The sequence below is a fragment of the Scyliorhinus torazame genome, chromosome 12 (assembly GCF_047496885.1).
Source record: "Scyliorhinus torazame isolate Kashiwa2021f chromosome 12, sScyTor2.1, whole genome shotgun sequence".
In the NCBI taxonomy this organism is placed as follows: Eukaryota; Metazoa; Chordata; class Chondrichthyes; order Carcharhiniformes; family Scyliorhinidae; genus Scyliorhinus; species Scyliorhinus torazame.
Genome location: NC_092718.1, coordinates 77371343 through 77394593, shown reverse-complemented (window position 1 = coordinate 77394593; position 23251 = coordinate 77371343). Strand labels below are relative to the sequence as shown.

Sequence of the window (23251 nt, the reverse complement as noted above, 5' to 3'; positions counted from 1 at the left end):
CAGAGTCGATCAGGCATGCCATCTCGTACCCGTTTATGAGTACCGTCGTTGTTGCCATTTGGAGCGTTCGGGGCCGCGACTGGTCCAGGGTCACCAAAGCCAGTCGCAGTTGCTGCATTTGGGCGTTTTCCTCAGGACCTGTGGAGCCGTCCATCCCGGGGTCCTTAGCCGTCAGCCAAGATGGCGGCGTCCATGGGTCGCACACGGTCGTGGGTGGACAAGATGACGCCGCCCATTGATCGCACGTGGCCGGAGGAGCACAAAATGGCGGCGCCCATCCTTCCTGCATGGAGTCTGGGACCCAAGATGGCGGCGCCCGGTGGCCGCACATGGATCGTTGGGAGGGTTCAGGTTGGGGTCCTGGTTCTCCCCCGGAGATTGCGGCGACCCCCCGGGCCTGGCACACTGCTACAAAGTGCCCCTTTTTGCCGCACCCTTTACAGAGGGCTGAGCGGGCCGGGCAGCGTAGTCGGGGGTGTTTCAATTGCCCACAAAAATAGCAGCGGGGCCCAACCGGGTGATCTGGCGCTCTGGCAGTGCAGGCCTGCGGGGAAACGGGGGGTTCGGTAGGGTCGGGAGTCCACGGTGCCCAAGGGGCTCCCGCGTGGTCGGGGGCGTAGGCACGGGCGTTCTGTGACGCCACATCAAACGAGGACGCGAGGGCCCGTGCCGCTTTGAGGCATAGTGAGTCTCTTTCCAGTAATCGCTGGCGAATTTGGGGCAAAAAGCATACCTGCCATGAACGCATCTCGAACCAGTAGCTCCGTGTGTTCACTAATCGAAATCGATGGGCAGTTGCAGTTTCTCCCCAGTCTCAACAGTGCACTGTAGAATTCGTCCAGCGATTTCCCGGGGATTTGCCGTCTCGTCGCGAGCTGGTGGCGTGCGTAGACCTGGTTGACGACCGAACGTAGATTCCTATCAGCATGGCGAGCGCCGCCTGGAAATCGTCCGCGTCCTCTATGAGAGTGTAGATTTCCGGGCTCACCCTGGAATGCAGGATCTGCATTTTCTGGTCTTCTGTAGGTACGCCGGGGGCTGTTCGGAGGTATCCATGAAAAGTCGCTAACCAGTGTTTAAAAGTGGCCGCTGAGTTTGCCGCGTGGGGGCTGATTCGCAGACTCTCCGGAATGATTCGGAGCTCCCTGTTCTTTAAAGTCTGCGTAATAAATTGTAGCGCAATCAATCACTCACGAGACGAGATGAGAAGGAGTCAAACGATGGCTTTATTACGCAGACTTGTTCCCCAGCAGCACAGTTACAGAATGTGGCTGCTGGGAGAACCCGGGTGTGGTATCATCAGGTATTGCAGTACCCGAGAGGCTGAAGACCAATGGTTAATCCTAGGAGTTTACCATTGGCTGTTTGGTATGTAGCTCCGCCCTGAGAGGTGGGGTATAAGAACCGGTGCCGTCACAGCAGCCCTTATTCTGTACCGAAGCTGCTGGGGAACAGTTCTAGTCTATTAAAGCCTTCAGTTATGTTACTATCTCGTCTTTGATTGTAATTGATCGTGCATCAATTTAATAGACTACACTTAAGCTGAAAGAATGGATCTCCGAATCAAGCCGGAGTGTCTACAACTCAGCCCCCATGCGGAGAACTCGGCTGCGATATTTAAGCACTGGCCGGCGTGCTTTAAAGGCTACCTGGAGACGGCCGGAGGCACCCCCTCAGGAAAACAGAAACTGCATCTCCTGCACTCAAGGGTAAGCCCTGGAATCTACACCCTCAACAAGGAGGCGGAGGACTTTGATGCTGCGATCGAACTGTGAAAAGGACATTATATCCGCCCTGTAAATCAGGTCTGCGCATGTCACGTGCTTGCAACTAGACGGCAAAGCCCCGGGGAATCGTTGGAGGAGTTCTACCGTGCGCTACTGGTGCTGGGCAGAAACTGTGGCTGCCCACAAGTTTCGGGCAGCGAGCACACAGAATTCCTAATCCGGGATGCCTTCGTAGCAGGTATGAGCTCCTCAGAGATCCGCCAAAGAATCTTAGAAAAGGACACCCTGGGACTTAGAGAGGCACGGGCCCTGGCAGGGTCCATGGACGTTGCCTCCAGAAACGCGCAGTCCTATGTGCCTGACCGCGCGGCCACCCCCTGGGCTGTGTGGCATCCCGCAGCGGCAGCCCCACAGACCTTCCCCGTGTCTCCGCAGGCCTGCGCTGTAAGACGGCCCACTAACTCTGTTGGGCCCCGCTGTTTCTTCTGCGGGCAGGCGAAGCACCCCCGCCAGCGCTGCCCAGCCCGCACCTCCACCTGCAAAGTGTGCGGCAAGAAGGGCCATTTTGTGGGGGTCTGCCAGGCACTAGCCGTGGCCGCGGTCTCCAGCAACTCCGTACCGCCGCGGCAACCTTCCCTTCGGGCCCCAGGCGGCCAGCACTCACTGCCACCCCCCTATCCTAGGCCAACGTGCGACCCACGGGTGCGGCCATCTTGCCCCTTGGACACCACGCTGGACGGATGGGCACCGCCATTTTGTCCATCCCCGCCGCCATTTTGTCCATCCCCGACCACCATGTGCGACCCATGGGAGACGCCATCTTGGATGGGGCCCCAGGCCCCAGCACGGCCGACTATACGCTGCACGATCAAAACCCGCAACTACTTCATCTGGCCTCGGTGACTCTGGACCAAAATCGACCTCGGACACTCGCGACAGCTACAACGACGGTCTTCATCAACGGCCATGAGACATACTGCCTGATTGACTCTGGGAGCACGGAGAGCTTTATACACCCCGACACGGTAAGGCGCTGTTCACTTGTTACCCACCCTGTAAACCAAAGAATCTCCCGGGCCTCCGGGTGACACTCGGTGGAGATAAAGGGGTTCTGCGCAGCAAACCTCATTGTCCAAGGCAGGAAATTCAACAAGTTCCGCCTTTATGTCCTGCCGCACCTCTGCATGGCTACCCTCCTGGGGTTGGACTTCCAATGTAACTTGCAAAGCCTGACCTTTAAATTTGGCGGCCCTATACCCCCCCTTACTGTCTGCGGCCTCGCGACCCTTAAGGTCGACCCGCCTTCCCTGTTTGCGAACCTCACCCCGGATTGCAAACCCGTCGCCACCAGGAGCAGACGCTACAGTGCCCAGGACCGGACCTTCATCAGGTCAGAGATCCAAAGGCTACTGAGGGAAGGGGTCATTGAAGCTAGCAACAGTCCCTGGAGAGCTCAAGTAGTGGTGGTAAAGACCGGGGAGAAACATAGGATGGTCATTGACTACAGTCAGACCATCAACAGGTTTACGCAGCTGGATGCGTACCCTCTCCCCTGCATATCCGACCTGGTGAACAGGATTGCGCAATACAAGGTCTTCTCCACGGTAGATCTCAAGTCCGCCTGCCATCAGCTACCCCTCCGTACTAGTGACCGCAAATACACTGCCTTCGAAGCAGATGGGCGGCTCTATCAACTTTTAAGGGTTCCCTTTGGTGTCACTAACTTGGTCTTCCAATGAGAGATGGACCGAATGGTTAACCGGTACGGCTTACACGCAACGTTCCCGTATCTTGATAACGTCACCATCTGCGGCCATGACCAGCAGGACCACGACACCAACCTCCGAAAATTTCTCCAGACCGCGATAATCCTTAACTTAACGTATAATAAGGATAAATGCGTATTTAGCACCGACCGTCTAGCCATCCTCGGCTACGTAGTGCGGAATGGAGTTATAGGCCCAGACCCTGAACGCATGCGCCCCCTGATGGAGTCTCCCCTCCCTCACTGCCCCAAGGCCCTGAAGCGCTGCATCGGGTTTTTCAGTTATTACGCCCAGTGGGTCCCTAACTACGCAAAGCCCGACCCCTAATCCAGTTCACAACCTTCCCCTTGTCGACGGAGGCCCAGCAGGCCTTCAGCCGCATCAAAGCAGACATTGCAAAGGCCACGATGCGCGCCATCGCCGAGTCAATCCCCTTCCAGGTCGAGAGCGATGCGTCCGACGTAGCTCTGGCGGCCACCCTCAACCAAGCGGGCAGACCCGTGGCCTTCTTCTCCCGTACCCTCCACGCTTCCGGAATTCGCCATTCCTCGGTCGAAAAAGAGGCACAGGCCATAGTAGAAGCTGTGCGACATTGGAGGCATTTCCTGGCCAGCAGGAGATTCACTCTCCTCACTGACCAACGGTCGGTGGCTTTCATGTTTGATAATGCACAGCAGGGCAAGATAAAAAACGACAAGATCTTGCGGTGGAGGATAGAACTCTCCACCTACAACTACGAGATCTTGTATCGTCCCGGGAAGCCAAACGATCCTCCTGATGCCCTGTCCAGCGGCACATGTGCCACTGCACAAGTGGACCGCCTCCGAGCCCTCCACGAGGACCTCTGCCACCCGGGGGTCACTTGTTTTTTCTACTTCATTAAGACCCGCAACCTGCCCTACTCCATCGACGAGGTCAGGACAGCCACCAGGGACTGCCAAATCTGCGCGGAGCGCAAACCGCACTTCTACCGGCCAGAGAGGGCGCACCTGACAAAGGCTTCCCGTCCCTTTGAATGCCTCAGCATGGACTTCAAAGGCCCCCTCCCCTCCACCGACCGCAACACGTACTTCCTGAACGTGATTGACGAGTACTCCCGGTTCCCATTCGCCATCCCCTGCCCAGACATGACCGCAACCACCGTCATCAAGGCCCTCCATAGCATCTTTGCACTGTTCGATTTCCCCGCGTACATACACAGTGATAGGGGGTCCTCCTTTATGAGCGACGAACTGCGTCAATTCCTGCTCAACAGGGGCATCGCCTCAAGCAGGATGACCAGTTACAACCCCCAGAGAAACGGACAGGTAGAGAGGGAGAACTGAACGGTCTGGAAGACCGTCCTACTGGTCCTACGATCCAGGAATCTCCCAGTCTCCCGCTGGCAAGAAGTCCTCCCGGAGGCCCTCCATGCCATCCGGTCACTGCTCTGTACAACTACCAACCAGACACCTCATGAACGTCTCCTTGTCTTCCCCAGGAAGTCCTCCTCCGGGACCTTGCCCCCAGCCTGGCTAGCAACACCCAAACTATTATTACCACCCCCACCCCCGCCCACAGCACCTCATAGGAGGGTCAGTCCTCCCGCCGCTCCTGCCTGGGCCCTCCCACCCACCGACGCCCCCTGCAGGCGCCCCCCTCTCGTGTCAACCGTTTGCCCCACCAGCGCCGTCTAGGGGTGACGAAGCTGCCATGGAGGCCGAAGCCACGCTCCTGGAGTCGTAGACGCCCGGACTCCCACCAGAATCACCACCGAAGCTCAGACGATCCAGGAGGACGGCCAGGCCACCCGACCGACTGATTGCTTCACTGTAATTGTAAACGAACACTGAATGTATATATCTTCCACGCTTGTAAATATTCTCGACAACCCTGTAAGGAGGTATCACGGTACATCCATATCTGATCACACCATGTTAAATGCAATTGTAACCACAGGCCGCCATCCCCGCCGGACTCTTTTTTTTAACAGGGGTTGAATGTGCTATTATCAGGTGTTGCAGTACCTGAGAGGCTGAAGACCATTGGTTAAACCTAGGAGTTTACCATTGGCTGTTTTGTATGTCGCTCTGCCCTGACAGGCGGGGTATAAGAACCGGTGCCGTCCCAGCAGCCCTCATTCTGTACCGAAGCTGCTGGTGAACACTTCTAGTCTATTAAAGCCTTCAGTTATGTTACTACCTCGTCTTTGATTGTAATTGATCGTGCATCACCGGCCTCTTATACTTCGCCTTACTGGGTGGAGCCAGTAGGCGACTGATCCAATCGGGACCCAGCGTCTATCCACCAATAGCCTCTTGGCATCACAGGGTACCGTAATACATACCACCACAACTGCACGTGAGAGAGACTGCGTGTGAGAGAGTATGTGTGTGAGAGAGAGTGTGCGTCTGAGAGAGTGTGTATGTGAGAGAGGGTGTGTGTGTGAGAGAGAGAGTGTGTGTGAACAAAGAACAAAGTAATGTACAGCACAGGAACAGGCCCTTCGGCCCTCCAAGCCCGTGCTGACCATGCTGCCCGTCTGAACTAAAATCCTCTACACTTCTGGGTCCGTATCCCTCTATTCCCATCCTATTCATGTATTTGTCAAGAGGCCCCTTAAATGTCACTATTGTCCCTGCTTCTACCACCTCCTGGGGCAGCGAGTTCCAGGCACCCACTACCCTCTGTGTAAAAAACTTGCCTCGTACATCTACTCTAAACCTTGCCTCTCACACCTTAAACCTATGCCGCCTAGTAATTGACCCCTCTACCCTGGGGAAAAGCCTCTGACTATCCATTCTGTCTATGCCCCTCATACTTTTGTATACCTCTATCAGGTCGCCCCTCAACCTCCGTCGTTCCAGTGAGCACAAACCGAGTTTATTCAACCTCTCGTGTGTGTGAGAGAGAGTGCGTGTGAGAGAGTGTGTGTGAGGGAGAGTGTGTGTGAGGGAGAGAGAGTGTGTGTGAGGGAGAGTGCATGTGAGAGAGAGTGTGTGTGAGGGAGAGTGTGTGTGAGGGAGAGTGTGTGTGAGGGAGAGAGTGTGTGAGGGAGAGAGAGTGTGTGTGAGGGAGAGTGTGTGTGAGGGAGAGAGAGTGTGTGTGAGGGAGACTGTGTGTGAGGGAGAGAGAGTGCGTGTGAGGGAGAGTGTGTGTGAGGGAGAGTGTGTGTGAGGGAGAGAGAGTGTGTGTGAGGGAGAGTGTGTGTGGGCGGGATTCTTCAAAAACCGGTGGGGCGGGCAACTCCAGCGTGAAGGAATTGCCCCCTGCCAGCCGGTGCGAGTTGGCGCATGCGCGGGTGCGCCAGCGTGTGCTGCTGTCATCCCAGCGCATGCGCAGGGGGGATTCATCTCCGCGCCGGCCATCGCGGAACGTTACAGCGGCTGACGCGGAGGAATAGAGTGCCCCCACGGCACAGGCCCGCCTGCGGATCAGTGGGCTCCGATCACCAGGCCACCATGGGGGCACCCCCCCGGGGCCAGATCCCCCCGCGCGCCCCCCCCCCACCCCCCCGAGAACCCCGGAGGCCATCCTCAGAGCCAGGTCCCGCCGGTAAGTACCTGTCATAACATGCGCCGGCAGGAGCGGCCGAAAACGGGCAGCCACTCGGCCCATCGCGGGCCGGAGAATCGCCGGGGGGGCCGCTGCCACCGACGCCGGAGAATTCGGCAGCAGGCGGGGGCGGGATTCACGCCGCCCCTCCGGCAATTCTCCAACCCAGCAGGGGGTCGGAGAATCCCGCCCCGTGTGTATGAGAGGGAGGAGAGAGAGTGTGTGTTGGAGAGAGAGAGTGTGTGTGAGAAAGAGACTGTGTCTGAGAAAGAGAGTGTGTGTGTGTGAGAGAGTGTGTGTGTGTGTGTGAGTGTGTGTGCATGTTTGCGTGTGTGTGTGTGTATGTGAGAGAGTGTGTGCGTGTGTGAGAGTGTGTGTGTGAGAGTGTGTGTGTGAGAGTGTGTGTGTGAGAGTGTGTGTGTGTGAGAGTGTGTGAGTGTGTGTGTGTGTGCGTCTGAGAGAGTGTGTGTGTTAGAGAGTGTGTGTGAGTGTGCGCATGTGAGAGAGTGTGTGTGGGAGAGAGTGTGTGTGTGAGAGTGTGTGTGCATGTTTGCGTGTGTATGTGAGAGAGTGTGTGCGTGTGTGAGAGTGTGCGTGTGTGAGAGTGTGTGTGTGAGAGTGTGTGTATGTGAGAGAGTGTGTGAGTGTGGTGTGTGTGCATCTGAGAGAGTGTGTGTGTAAGAGAGTGTGTGTGAGTGTGCGTATGTGAGAGAGTGTGTGTGGGAGAGTGTGTCTGTGCGTCTGAGAGAGTGTGTGTGTATGAGAGAATGTGCGTGAGTGTGTGTGTGTGTGAGAGATTGTGTGTATGAGAGTGTGTGTGTGTGAGAGATTGTGTCTGTGAGAGAGTGTGTGAGAGTGTGTGTGTGAGTGTGTGTGAGAGAGTGTGTGTGTGAGAGTGTGTGTATGTGAGAGAGTGTGTGTGTGAGTGTGTGTGCGTGAGAGTGTGTGTGTGTGAGAGAGAGTGTGTGTGTGAGAGAGAGTGCATGTGAGATAGTGTGCATGTGAGAGAGTGTGTGAGAGAGTATGTGCGTGTGAGTGTGTGAGAGAGAGTGTGTGTGAGAGAGTGTGTGAGAGAGTGTGTGCGTGTGAGAGAGTGTGTGAGAGAGTGTGTGTGAGAGTGTGTGTGAGAGTGTGTATCTGAGAGAGTGTGCATGTGAGAGAGTGTGTGAGAGAGTATGTGCGTGTGAGTGTGTGAGAGAGAGTGTGTGTGAGAGAGTGTGTGTGTGTGAGAGAGAGTGTGTGTGTGAGAGAGAGTGTGTGTGTGAGAGAGAGTGCATGTGAGATAGTGTGCATGTGAGAGAGTGTGTGAGAGAGTATGTGCGTGTGAGTGTGTGAGAGAGAGTGTGTGTGAGAGAGTGTGTGTGTGTGTGAGAGAGAGTGTGTGTGTGAGAGAGAGTGTGTGTGTGAGAGAGAGTGCATGTGAAATAGTGTGCATGTGAGAGAGTGTGTGAGAGAGTATGTGCGTGTGAGTGTGTGAGAGAGAGTGTGTGTGAGAGAGTGTGTGTGTGTGAGAGAGAGTGCATGTGAGATAGTGTGCATGTGAGAGAGTGTGTGAGAGAGTATGTGCGTGTGAGTGTGTGAGAGAGAGTGTGTGTGAGAGAGTGTGTGAGAGAGTGTGTGCGTGTGAGAGAGTGTGTGAGAGAGTGTGTGAGAGAGTGTGTGTGAGAGTGTGTATCTGAGAGAGTGTGCATGTGTGAGAGTGTGGGCGGGATTCTCCACTCCCATGCCGAAGTGGCCGCGCCGTCGTGAACGCCGTCGAGGTTCACGACGGCGTGAAACGGCCCCGGTCCCGACCGATTCAGGCCCTGACAATGGGCTAGGATCGGGGCCGCGTCATCTACACGCGCCAGGCCTTGTCGCCCACATAAAAGCGGCGCTGCATAGATGACGCGGCCGGGTGCTGCATAACGGGCGTCATCCGCGCATGCGTGGTTGCCGTCCTCTCTAGGTCCGCCCCGCAAGCAGATGTCTGACGGATCTTGCGGGGCCGCGGAAGGAAGGAGGTCCTCCTTCAGAGAGGACAGCCCGACGATCGGTGGGCACCGATCGCGGGCCAGACCCCATTTGAGGTACCCCCCGGTGCAGGATCCCCCCTCGCCCCCTTGCAGGCCGCCCCCCCCAGCATTCACGCACCGCTCACGACGGCAGCGACCAGGTGTGGACGGCGCCTGAGAATAGCGGGGGTGCCGAAGAATCGCCATTTTGGGTGCCTCCGGCGATTCTCCGGCCTGCAGCCCGCGAAACCCGACCGGGCCGTTCCCGCCGCTTGGGAGAATCGCGAGAGGGCGTCGGACCGGCGTCCCGGGAAATTTTGGCGGCCCAGGCGATTCTCCCAACCGGCGCGTGAGTGGAGAATCGCGCCCTGTGTGTGAGAGAGTGTGTACGAGTGTGAGAGATATTGGGCGGAATTCTCCGACCTCCCGCCGGGTCGGAGAATTGCTGCGTGCCGCACGAATCGCGCGACGCCATTTTGCGTGGCAAAACGGGCGCACGCGCATGGTGCCCAGCCGCTCGGAGAATCGCCGAAAACGGTCGCAGCGGCGATTCTCCGCTGGAGCTGGGATTCTCCAGGCCGGATGGGCTGTAGTCCCTCCGGCGTGACCGGATGTCATGCTGCCGCCGTTCTAACATGGTATAAAATGGGAGGAAGGGGGTGACGGCTTGGAGCGAGCCTCGGCTGTTTTGGTTGGGGAGCCCGGGAGGGGGAGTGGCACGGCCTTGTCTGCGGGGCGGTGTGGGGGAGCTTCCCGGGGGTGGGGGCACACATCCGGCGGGGTGGGGTGGAGCCCACACATCCGGGAGTGTTGTGGGGGGGGAAGGAGCGGTGGGAGCAACAAAGGCTGCGGGCGGCCACGGCCCGCCATGGCAGGGCTGGTCCATGGCCAGACCCCATGACGGCTGACACGCGGTTGTCCATCCAACCTGTTTGCTTCGCGGCACAGGCAGCCCAGCCATCCTGACGTGTGCCAGACACCCGCACCCCCCCACCAAACTGGCGGCACCCACCAGCGGGTATGTCCAGGGCGGCACACACGGGAGCCCCCCGTTGCGGACTCTGCCACCAGATGGTGGCCCTGGTAGAGAGGACGGCCGACAGGTCTCAGGGGTGGAGCGTGTGCTGGAAACCGGGCCGGCCATGTAGCCCATGGCACCTGGTTGTGGAGGGGTGTACACCAGTGCTGGAACCCTGTCTATCCCACCCCCTACAGATAGTACAATGTTTGGCCACCTTCCAGCGTTGCTGGCCGCCGTGGCGGGGGCTGTGCCCTGCATGAGGCCCAGTGGGAGCTGGAGCACGGGCGTGGCAGGGAGGTGGCGGAGCCTGTTGTCGAGCAGCGGGCTGCAGTGGGGCACATGCAAGCCGCCCAGGCCGCTTGGCCACACGCCCGAGAGGCCCAGGAGGAGCACCACGCCGTGCGGGAGCCACAGCAGGAGGATGACGAGAAGGAGGAGGAGGGTGTGCCACGGCCACGTAGGTGTCCGATGCAACAACATGTGCACCGGCGCCGCATGTCCTTCGAGGACCTCCCGGACTGGGCGTGCAGGGGGAAACTCCAGCTGAGCCGAGAGACCGTCGCCCACATCTGCCAGCTGATGGTACACCTGGCACCATGTGGGACCGGGGGTGGACATGCCCTCCCGGTGGCCGTCAAGGTGATGGTCACCCTCAACTTCTTCGCGACGGGGTCGTTCCAGTCACCGAGTGGGGACATGTCCGGCATCTCCCAGCCACCGGTGCACAGGTGCATCCGGGCCGTCACCGACGCGCTGTATGACATCGCAGACTGAAACATACAGTTCCCAGTGCATCGCACCCACCAGGACGCCCGGGCTGCGGGTTTCGCCGTTGTTGCCCGGATACCCATAGTGCCGGGGGCGATCGATGGAGTGCACATCGCCATGCGGCCCACGTCGGAGGCAAGGGCCATGTGCCTGAATAGGAAGGGTATATATTCAATGAACGTGCAGGTGGTCTGTGACCACAGGATGACGATCATGCATGTCTGCGCCCGGTACCCTGGCAATGTGCATGACTCCTTTATACTGTCTCAATCGTTCATCCCCGCGATGTTTGAGGGACCCCCCGGGACCCCCCCCCCCCCCCCCCCACCTGCGGGGCTGGTTGCTGGGCAACAGAGGTTATCCGTTGCGGTCGCGGCTGATGACGCCTATCCAGAGGCCACAGACCGAGGCGGAGCGCCGCTACAATGATGCCCATAGTGCGGCCAGGAGTGTGGTCGAGAGATGCTTTGGGCTGCTGAAGATGCGCTTCAGGTGTCTGGACCGCTCTGGGGGGGCCCTCCAGTACCCGTGATCTGCTGCGTCCTGCACAACATAGCCCAGCAAAGGGGCAATGCGCTGGAGGATGAGGAGGAGGACGGTCAGGCTGAGGGGAACTCTTCTCCAGATGAGGGGATGTTGAGGGGGAAGCAGATGCACGGGACATGGGGGATGGAAGTCAACAGGAGGCTGCCCAGCGCCGCCGGCTGGGCCAGCAAGCACGGGTGTCGCTGGTAGCTGCACGTTTCAGCGACCACGGTGGGGGTCAGCAGTGATGGGCATGGGCACAGACAGCAGAGTCCGGCACCTCCCCCACCACCGACCACCCTCACCTCCCCCTCCACCAACCATCCTCCCCCCCCCCACCACCGACCACCCTCACCTCCCCCACCACCGACCACCCTCACCACCGACCACCCTTACCTCCCCCATCACCGACCACCCTCACCTCCCTCACCACTGATCACCCTCACCTCCCCCATCACCGACCACCCTCACCTCCCCCACCACCGACCACCCTCACCTCCCTCACCACGGACCACCCTCACCTCCCCCATCACCCTCACCTCCCTCTCCACCAACCATCCTCCCCTCCCCCACCACCGACCACCCTCACCACCCCCACCACCGACCACCCTCACCTCCCCACCACCGACCACCCTCACCTCCCCCTCCACCAACCATCCTCCCCTCCCCCACCACTGACCACCCTCACCTCCCTCACCACGGACCACCCTCACCTCCCCCATCACCGAGCACCCTCACCTCCCTCTCCACCAACCATCCTCCCCTCCCCCACCACCGACCACCCTCACCTCCCCCACCACCGACCACCCTCACCTCCCCCACCACCGACCACCCTCACCTCCCCCTCCACCAGCCATCCTCCCCTCCCCCACCACCGACCACCCTCACCTCCCTCACCACTGACCACCCTCACCTCCCCCATCACCGACCACCCTCACCTCCCCCACCACCGACCACCCTCACCTACCTCACCATGGATCACCCTCACCTCCCCCACCACCGACCACCCTCCCCTCCCCCTCCACCGACCACCCTCACCTCCCCCGCCACTGACCACCCTCACCTCCCCACCACCGACCACCCTCACCTCCCCCACCACCGACCACCCTCACCTCCCCCTCCACCGACCACCCTCACCTCCCCCACCACCGACCACCCTCACCACCCCCTCCACCAACCATCCTCTCCTCCCCCACCACCGACCACCCTCACGTCCCCCACCACCAACCATACTCACCTCCCCCACCACCGACCACCCTCACGTCCCCCACCACCAACCATACTCACCTCCCCCACCATCAACCACCCTCACCTCCCCCACCACCGACCACCCTCCCCTCCCCACCACCGACCACCCTCCCCTCCCCACCACCGACCACCCTCACCTCCCCCACCACCAACCACCCTCACCTCCCCCACCACCGACCACCCTCACCTCCCCACCACCAACCATCCTCCCCTCCCCCACCACCGACCACACTCCCCTCCCCCACCACCGACCACCCTCACCTCCCGCACCACCGACCACCCTCACCTCCCCCATCATTGACCACCCTCCCCTCCACCACCACAGACCACCCTCCCCTCCCCCACCACCGACCACCCTCACCTCCCCCACCACCGACCACCCTCACCTCCCCCGCCACTGACCACCCTCACCTCCCCCACCACCGACCACCCTCACCTCCCCCTCCACCGACTACCCTCACCTCCCCCACCACCAACCATGCTCACCTCCCCCACCATCAACCACCCTCACCTCCCCCACCATCAACCACCCTCACCTCCCCCACCACCGACCACCCTCCCCTCCCCACCACCGACCACCCTCCCCTCCCCACCACCGACCACCCTCACCTCCCCCACCACCAACCACCCTCACCTCCCCCACCACCGACAACCCTCACCTCCCCCTCCACCGACCACCCTCACCTCCCCACCACCAACCATCCTCCCCTCCCCCACCACTGACCACACTCCCCTCCCCCATCACCGACCACCCTCACCTCCCTCACCACTGACCACCCTCACCTCCCCCATCACCGACCACCCTCCCCTCCCCCACCACCGACCACCCTCACCTCCCCCACCACCGACCACCCTCACCTCCCCCGCCACTGACCACCCTCACCTCCCCCACCACCGACCACCCTCACCTCCCCCTCCACCAACCATCCTCCCCCCCCCCACCACCGACCACCCTCACCTCCCCCACCACCGACCACCCTCACCTCCCTCACCACCGACCACCCTTACCTCCCCCATCACCGACCACCCTCACCTCCCTCACCACTGACCACCCTCAACTCCCCCATCACCGACCACCCTCACCTCCCCCACCACCGACCACCCTCACCTCCCTCACCACGGACCACCCTCACCTCCCCCATCACCCTCACCTCCCTCTCCACCAACCATCCTCCCCTCCCCCACCACCGACCACCCTCACCTCCCCCACCACCGACCACCCTCACCTCCCCACCACCGACCACCCTCACCTCCCCCTCCACCAACCATCCTCCCCTCCCCCACCACTGACCACCCTCACCTCCCTCACCACGGACCACCCTCACCTCCCCCATCACCGAGCACCCTCACCTCCCTCTCCACCAACCATCCTCCCCTCCCCCACCACCGACCACCCTCACCTCCCCCACCACCGACCACCCTCACCTCCCCCACCACCGACCACCCTCACCTCCCCCTCCACCAACCATCCTCCCCTCCCCCAGCACCGACCACCCTCACCTCCCTCACCACTGACCACCCTCACCTCCCCCATCACCGACCACCCTCACCTCCCCCACCACCGACCACCCTCACCTACCTCACCACGGATCACCCTCACCTCCCCCACCACCGACCACCCTCCCCTCCCCCTCCACCGACCACCCTCACCTCCCCCGCCACTGACCACCCTCACCTCCCCCACCACCGACCACCCTCACCTCCCCCACCACCGACCACCCTCACCTCCCCCTCCACCGACCACCCTCACCTCCCCCACCACCGACCACCCTCACCACCCCCTCCACCAACCATCCTCTCCTCCCCCACCACCGACCACCCTCACGTCCCCCACCACCAACCATACTCACCTCCCCCACCACCGACCACCCTCACCTCCCCCACCACCGACCACCCTCCCCTCCCCACCACCGACCACCCTCCCCTCCCCACCACCGACCACCCTCACCTCCCCCACCACCAACCACCCTCACCTCCCCCACCACCGACCACCCTCACCTCCCCACCACCAACCATCCTCCCCTCCCCCACCACCGACCACACTCCCCTCCCCCACCACCGACCACCCTCACCTCCCGCACCACCGACCACCCTCACCTCCCCCATCATTGACCACCCTCCCCTCCACCACCACCGACCACCCTCCCCTCCCCCACCACCGACCACCCTCACCTCCCCCACCACCGACCACCCTCACCTCCCCCGCCACTGACCACCCTTACCTCCCCCTCCACCGACCACCCTCACCTCCCCCTCCACCGACCACCCTCACCTCCCCCACCACCAACCATGCTCACCTCCCCCACCATCAACCACCCTCACCTCCCCCACCATCAACCACCCTCACCTCCCCCACCACCGACCACCCTCCCCTCCCCACCACCGACCACCCTCCCCTCCCCACCACCGACCACCCTCACCTCCCCCACCACCAACCACCCTCACCTCCCCCACCACCGACAACCCTCACCTCCCCCTCCACCGACCACCCTCACCTCCCCACCACCAACCATCCTCCCCTCCCCCACCACTGACCACACTCCCCTCCCCCATCACCGACCACCCTCACCTCCCTCACCACTGACCACCCTCACCTCCCCCATCACCGACCACCCTCCCCTCCCCCACCACCGACCACCCTCACCTCCCCCACCACCGACCACCCTCACCTCCCCCGCCACTGACCACCCTCACCTCCCCCACCACCGACCACCCTCACCTCCCCCACCACCGACCACCCTCACCTCCCCCTCCACCGACCACCCTCACCTCCCCCACCACCGACCACCCTCACCTCCCCCACCACCAACCATACTCACCTCCCCCACCATCAACCACCCTCACCTCCCCCACCACCGACCACCCTCCCCTCCCCACCACCGACCACCCTCACCTCCCCACCACCGACCACCCTCACCTCCCCCATCACCAACCACCCTCCCCTCCCCACCACCGAAGACCCTCACCTCCCCCACCACCGACTACCCTCACCACCCCCTCCACCGACCACCCTCACCTCCGCCTCCACCGACCACCCTCACCTCCCCACCACCAACCATCCTCCCCTCCCCCACCACCGACCACCCTCCCCTCCCCCACCACCGACCACCCTCACCACCCCCTCCACCGACCACCCTCACCTCCCCCTCCACCGACCACCCTCACCTCCCCACCACCAACCATCCTCCCCTCCCCCACCACCGACCACCCTCACCTCCCCCACCACCGACCACCCTCCCCTCCCCCACCATCGACCACCCTCACCTCCCCCACCACCGACCACCCTCACCTCCCCCACCACCGACCACACTCACCTCCCCCACCTCCGACCACCCTCACCTCCCCCACCACCGACCACCCTCACCTCCCCCACCACCGACCTCCCTCACCACTGACCACCCTCACCTCCCTCTCCACCAACCATCCTCCCCTCCCCACCACCAACCACCCTCACCTCCCCCACCACCGACCACCCTCATCACCCCCACCACCGACCACCCTCACCTCCCCCACCACCGACCACCCTCACCTCCCCCGCCACTGACCTCCCTCACCTCCCTCTCCACCAACCATCCTCCCCTCCCCCACCACCGACCACCCTCACCTCCCCCACTACTGACCACCCGCACCTCCCCCATCACCGACCACCCTCACCTCCCCCACCACCGACCACCTTCACCTCCCCCTCCACCGACCACCCTCACCTCCCCCACCACCGAGCACCCTCACCTCCCCCACCACCGACCACCCTCACCTCCCCCACCACCGAGCACCCTCACCTCCCCCACCACCGACCACCCTCACCTCCCTCACCACTGACCACCCTCACCTCCCCCATCACCGACCACCCTCCCCTCCCCCACCACCGACCACCCTCACCTCCCCCACCACCGACCACCCTCACCTCCCTCTCCACCAACCATCCTCCCCTCCCCCACCACCGACCACCCTCACCTCCCCCACCACTGACCACCCTCACCTCCCCCGCCACCGACCACCCTCACCTCCCACACCACCGACCACCCTCACCTCCCTCTCCACCAACCATCCTCCCCTCCCCCACCACCGACCACCCCTCCACCAACCATCCTCACCACCCACTCCACCACATCACCCGCATGCATACGACCCCTAAATGACACATTCACCTGTGGCACAACAGGATGGGGCAAACGGTTGATGGTGTAAGCGGGTCTGGTACCATGGCCACATCAAGACCCTCCACCTGGGTGGACCCTGCACGCATCCCATGGCCCTGGCGTACAGCTGGGGGTGGGTTGGCGTGGGAGAACCGTGGGGGGGGGGGTGCAGGGCCGCACGTCACACGCACCGGAGCTCAACTTCTATCGCAGCGCCCCTCGCACACACTGGCACACAGACCCCGCCTGCATCGGACAGAGGCAGCTCACATAGGTGTGGAATGTGTTTAATAACAGACGTCCTGTACATGTGCCCTGGCCCATCTATTCTGTGCCCTGCACCCGTGCCAGTGTCTACCTTTATGACCTTACTATGACTACGTCTCGGTGTTCCCCCAGACGGTACAGCAGAACTGGAGGTGGACTCCTGTGATTCCTGCCCTGTGACATGGGTCCCCTTTGGTGGCCATTTCCTTGGGCACCCGGGGCACCCCTGTCACCTGGCGCTGCCAGTCCTGGAGGCCCGCGCTGGTATTGAACAGGGTCTGGACGTTCGCAGCCATGGAGCTCAGGGAGTTCGCCATCCCTGTCTGGCTCTGTACAACGCCGTCCATCACCCGGGCAATGGCGCTGATGCTCTCAGCGATGGCCTGTTGAGACCGGGCCATGGCCTGCTGTGACTGGGCCATGGCCTGCTGGGACCGGGTCATGGCCTGCTGAGACCGGGCCATGGCCTGCTGGGACTGGGCCATGGCCTGCTGGGACCGGGTCATGGCCTGCTGGGGCCGGGTCATGGCCTGCTGGGACTGGGCCATGGCCTGCTGAGACCGGGTCATGGCCTGCTGGGACCGGGTCATGGCCTGCTGGGACTGGGCCATGGCCTGCTGGGACTGGGCCATGGCCTGCTGGGACTGGGCCATGGCCTGCTGAGACTGGGCCAAGGCCTGCTGAGACTGGGCCATGGCCTGCTGAGACTGGACCATGGCCTGCTGAGACTGGACCATGGCCTGCTGAGACCGCTGCGATGTTCAGCTGGCTCTGGCTGCCTGTGAGATGGCAGCCCTCTCCTGGGCCGCGGAGGACGCGTGCACAGATAGCCCCAGGCCCTGCAAACTCAGTCCCATGCCTGACACCGTCGCCACCATTGTCTCCACTGCAGACACCACCCGTGCAGTGTTGGCCTGTGTGGCACTCATGACCGGCACAATTTCCTGCTCCTGGATGCGGATGCACTCCTGCACTTGCGTCTGCAGGTGCTGGAAACCGGCCGTCACATTCTCACGCCCCTGGGTCCCTGACTGCATCGGGTCTATGGGTGGGCGGGGGAACTCCAGGAGCCCAGGATCCGTCTGAGCGGCAGGTGTTTACCGGGGCTGGGCTGCCCTCCGACGTCCAGCCCCTCGGCTGCTCCTACCTCCACCTGCTGTACCGGAGCGGCTGTGTGGTGTGCACCAGTTAGTTTCCCAGAAGCCTCATCACTAAATTGGCCAACCGAGGTGAGAGTATCTGCGGTGGCGGAGGGTGCAGGGACAGCTGTGACGCAAACTCGGCGTCTTTAGCAGACCTGCGGTCGTGGGTTCTCTGGGGTGCCCCTTATCCAACGCCACCCATGATTCATCGGCCTCCCCAACAAGTGGTCATGCTGGTGCTGATTCGTACTCCTGAAAACATGAAGCTGGAGGATAGGCTTCTGCAGGGAGCTGAGGAGGTGAGTTGCCATCTTTGCTCACGGGCAATGAACCCGGGGGCACTGGGCTTGCTATCCTTGTGCTCGGGAGGGGGTGGGGTGGGGGGCAAACCAGAGCATAGCCCTGGTTGTGGATGGGCCACCATGGGGGGGCTGAGTGTATCGGGGTTGGTGGGTGCCCTGAGAAGCGGTGGGGTGGGGGGGAAACGGACATGCGTGGGTCCGCCATGTCAACCCTGGGCAGTGTGGGGGCATCCCTGACCCTGCTTGACACCCCCCCCCACCGCCCCTCCCCCCCCACACACACCACACCAACCCCCGCCATGCCCATAGTGATCCTCGATGTGCCTGTCATTCCTCGCTCTACCGATAACTGTGTATCCCCAGGATGCACATCGTGCACATCAGAGATGGAGGCAGCCAGCTCCTTATCATGTCCCGTGGTCTTCCATGCCTCAGGTGGGCCATGTCCCCCATCGAATTGGACAGTCTACCGAGGCCCTCAGCCATGGCCGTAACTGCCTGCGCCATGCCTTGGTCACCTCCACTAATGCTGCTGACATTGTGAACCAGGCTCTCCATTGTGGTCACCCCCCCAGCTGTGTTGGCCTCGGTTTCCTGCGCCATAGCTTCTGGGACTCCTCCATTCGGCTATTGACCTGCCGGAGTGTCACTGACATCTCCCTTTCAAAGTCCCGGCCACTCCCTAATGTCTCCATCAGCTCCGGGTAACCCTGTCCCAGAGGCTCAGCATCAGGCTGGGACCCAGCTGGGATACAGCAGACCTCCGATTGCTGTCTAACCTGGGGGTTCCTGCCTCCACCTGATGTACATCAGCAGCAGTGTGGTGCTCACCAGATTGTGCCCAAGATGATGCCCCCCGAGGTGCCTGTCTCAGCACAGGCGAAGGGGGGGGGTGACAGCTGTGACCCAGCAATTGTGGAATCCTCTAAGCTCTCCTCCAAGGTGCTCTCAGGGGAGGCAGGGGAGGGGGCTATCCCAACTGGGCCATCGATGACGGATGGAGGACCTGGGGGAGGATGAAGATGTTGTCAGTGGGAGAGATGGGTCAGTATATATGGCAATAACAACTCACATGTGACAGTCCATATGAGTGGGTCCTCACCTCTGTGACTTCTGCCAACCTCCGCATTGGCGACCGCTCTGTCCTCGCCCACCCCCGTCACCTCCAGGGCTCGTTCCTCGAAGGTCGTGAAAATTCTTGTGTCCGGCACCCCTCCGCCAGTCTGGGATCTCTCCCGATGATTGTGGGAGAGATGCTCTTGCGTAGACACAGAGGGGATCGTTAGTCACATGTGCGGTTCACATTGGTGGGAGGGGGGTGGGTGAAGGGATGGGGGTGATGGAGGGTGGGGTTGAAGGGTGGGTTAGGGGGGCAAATGGAGGGATGGAGGGCTGGTCGCACTGGGGGGGGGGGCTAGGAGGTTTTGGGGGAGAGGGGGAGGGTCGACTCACCCATGCTGCCTGGGTTACGTCGTTGACCTTTTTGCGGCCCTGGAGACCAGTCCTCCTGGTCACACTCCCCGAGCTGACGGCCGCTGCCATTTTGTCCAGGCGGCACTGGCTGCCCTGTGGCTCACCTGCCAGACGTTTGGGGGAAGAGGACATCCCTCCTGGCCTACACCACGTCTCAGATTCTCCCCAGGTCCGCGTCTCCAAACCTTGAGGCCGGTCTTCTTGGCGCCATGGCTGGTGCTGAGTGGGGTTGGTTGTGCAAATGCTAATTAAATGCTGTTGAATAGCGTTGCCGGCCTCGCTGGGCCGAGCGGCGGGAACCGAGCGGCGGTTCCCCTCACTACCACATTGAGAAACCTTTCCAGAGAATTGCGCCCCGTGTGTGTGAGAGAGAGTGTGTGAGAAAGAGAGAGTCAGTGGGATTATCTGCTCCTGAGACTAAGTGTTGACGCCAGCACACGATTCATGGCGCTCCACGACAGCAAAACTGGCGCCCACCTGGACCGATTCCGCTACCATTAAGGGGCTAGGACCGACGCCACGTAGAACACAACCGATTCCAATGAGAAACGGTGCCGGATTCACCGGGTCCGGGATTGGCACTCCGGAGGCTGACAAGCTGCAGCCACATATACACACATCACTCCCCCCACACACCATCCCAATTGGGGAGGTGGTGACGTAGTGGTATTGTCACTGGAATAGTAATCCAGAGACCCAGAGTACTACTCTGGGGACCCGGGTTCGAATCCCACCCTGGCAGATGGTGAAATAAGAATTCAATAAAAATCTGAAATTAAATGTCTAATGATGACCATGGTCGATTGACATAAAAACCCATCTGGTTCACTAAATCCTTTGTGGTTGACTCTTACCTGCCCTCTCAAGGGCACTTAGGGATGGGCAATAAGTGCTGGCACAGCCTGCAACGCCCATGTCCCGTGATCGAATTTTTAAAACATCAACTAGATGACAGTGAGGCCCCAAGATTTGCCGACGCCAAGCTGGAGGCCCTCCTGGACATGGTGGAGGAGAGGAGGGTGGTCCTGTACCCTGGCCCGGGAAGGAGGCTGCCAGCCGCTATCGTCTGCTATGCTTGGATGCAGGTGGCGAAACGGCGAGCAGTGCCGGAAAAAACTGCTCGACAGGGTGAGTAGACAGCACTGTGCCCCAGGCTCCAACCCCTGTCCCATCCACCCGTAAACGGCCCCCCCCCCCCCCCCCCCCCCCCCCCGCCCCTCACCCAGAGCGCAGCCGAACTCCTATCCAGCACCACATGTCGGCACCCATACCGGCCGGCATGGCCCGGTCCCCTGAGGCCAGCAGATACCCAGCCCCTGGGCTGCATGAGTCAGACTGTCTAACACTGCAGTTTTCTGTTTCCCCACCCCAGGGGTAGGCCACCTGGGAGCGGGCAAAAACTGGAGGGAGACCGCTGACAGAGCAGAGGGCCCTGGGCATGGTCGGTGGCTCGGAGGAAAGTCAGGTCGCTGGGGTGGAGTTTGGCCCGGGGAGGGAGGGGGCGTTGGGGGAGGAAGAGAGACCCTGCAACGATTGACACGTGTGTCAATACCGCCCCCCCCCCCCACATGCACCCTCTCCCAACCCCCCTCCCCCACCTGCACCCTCTCCCACATACACCCCCCTCCCACCTGCACGCTCTCCCACCCCCCCTCCCACATGCACGCTCTCCCACCCCCCCCACCCACATGCACGCTCTCCCACCCCCCCTCCCACCTGCACACTCTCCCACACACCCCCTCCCACCTGCACACTCTCCCACCTACCCCTCCCATCTGCATGCTCTCCCCCCCCACCTGCGCCCTCTCCCACCCCCCACCCCCCACCTGCACGCTCTCCCACCCCCCACCCCCACCTGCACGCTCTCCCACCCCCACTCCCACCTGCACGCTCTCCCACCCCCCCTCCCACATGCACCCTCTCCCACCCCCCCTCCCCCACCTGCACCCTCTCCCACACACCCCCCCCTCCCACCTGCACGCTCTCCCACCCCCCCCTCCCACATGCACGCTCTCCCACCCCCCCTCCCACCTGCACACTCCCCCACAGCCCATCCTCCCACCTGCAAGCTCTCCCCCCCCACCTGCACCCTCTCCCACCCCCCACCCCCACCTGCACGCTCTCCCACCCCCCACCCCCACCTGCACGCTCTCCCACCCCCCCTTCCCACATGCACCCTCACCCACCCCCCCCCCACATGCACGCTCTCCCACCCCCCCTCCCACCTGCACCCTCTCCCACCCCCCCTCCCACATGCACGCTCTCCCACCCCCCCCTCCCACCTGCACCCTCTCCCACACACACCCCCCTCCCACCTGCACGCTCTCCCACCCACCCCTCCCACCTGCACCCTCTCCCACACCCCCCCTCCCACCTGCACGCTCTCCCACCCCCCCTCCCACCTGCACCCTCCCCCCCCCCCTTGGCCGCAGCCTTCTCGGGTAAGCCGACCCGGTCTCCAGGAGCTGCGGAACAGTCCGCTCACCTCCTCCCTGCTCAGCATCAGCCAGCACGACTGGCTGACGACTTTAAAAAGCAGGTGTGAACGGCGACGGCGTGAACTGTGGTCACGCCGTCGGGACTTCGGCCCATCCTGGCCTGAGAATAGCAGGGGTTCCGGAGAATCACCGTTTTGGGTGTCTCGGGCGATTCTCCGGCCTGCGGCTCTCGAAACTCGACCGTGCTGTTCCCGCCATTTAGGAGAATCGCGAGAGGGCGTCGGACCGGCGTCGCGGGAAATTCTGGCGACCCAGGCGATTCTCCCAAACGGCGTGGGAGTGGAGAATCGGGCCCTTTGTGTTTGAGTGTGTGTGACTGTGTATGAGTGTGATTGTGTGGGTGTGTGTTTATATGTGTGTGTGAGTGAAAGTGTTTCTATGTGAGTGAGTGAAGGTGTGTATGTGTATGAATATGTGTGATTGTGGTGTGACTGTGTGAGTGGTTGTGACTGAGTGTGTGCATGTGACTGAGAGTGGTTGAGTGTGTGTGGGACTGCGTGTGAGGGTATGAGTGTGTGTGTGTGACTGTGTGTGAGTGGTTGTGACTGTGGGTGTGTGTGAGGGTATGAGTGTGTGTGTGTGACTGTGTGTGAGTGGTTGTGACTCTGGGTGTGTGTGAGGGTATGAGTGTGTGTGTGTGAGTGGTTGTGTGTGTGAGTGGTTGTGACTGTGAGTGTGTGTGAGGGTATGAGTGTGTGTGTGTGTGAGTGGTTGTGACTGTGAGTGTGTGAGGGTATGAGTGTGTGAGTGGTTGTGACTGTGAGTGTGTGTGAGGGTATGGGTGTGTGTGTGTGTGAGTGGTTGTGACTGTGAGTGTGTGTGAGGGTATGAGTGTGTGAGTGGTTGT

General features: G+C 61.7%; 1 protein-coding gene across 1 annotated transcript in view; it reads left to right on the top strand.

Moving 5' to 3' along the window:
• The window catches only part of LOC140386499 (von Willebrand factor A domain-containing protein 7-like), a 227484-nt gene that overhangs the window by 55813 nt on the left and 148420 nt on the right, over positions 1-23251 (top strand). The gene's annotated exons all lie outside the window — the stretch shown is intronic.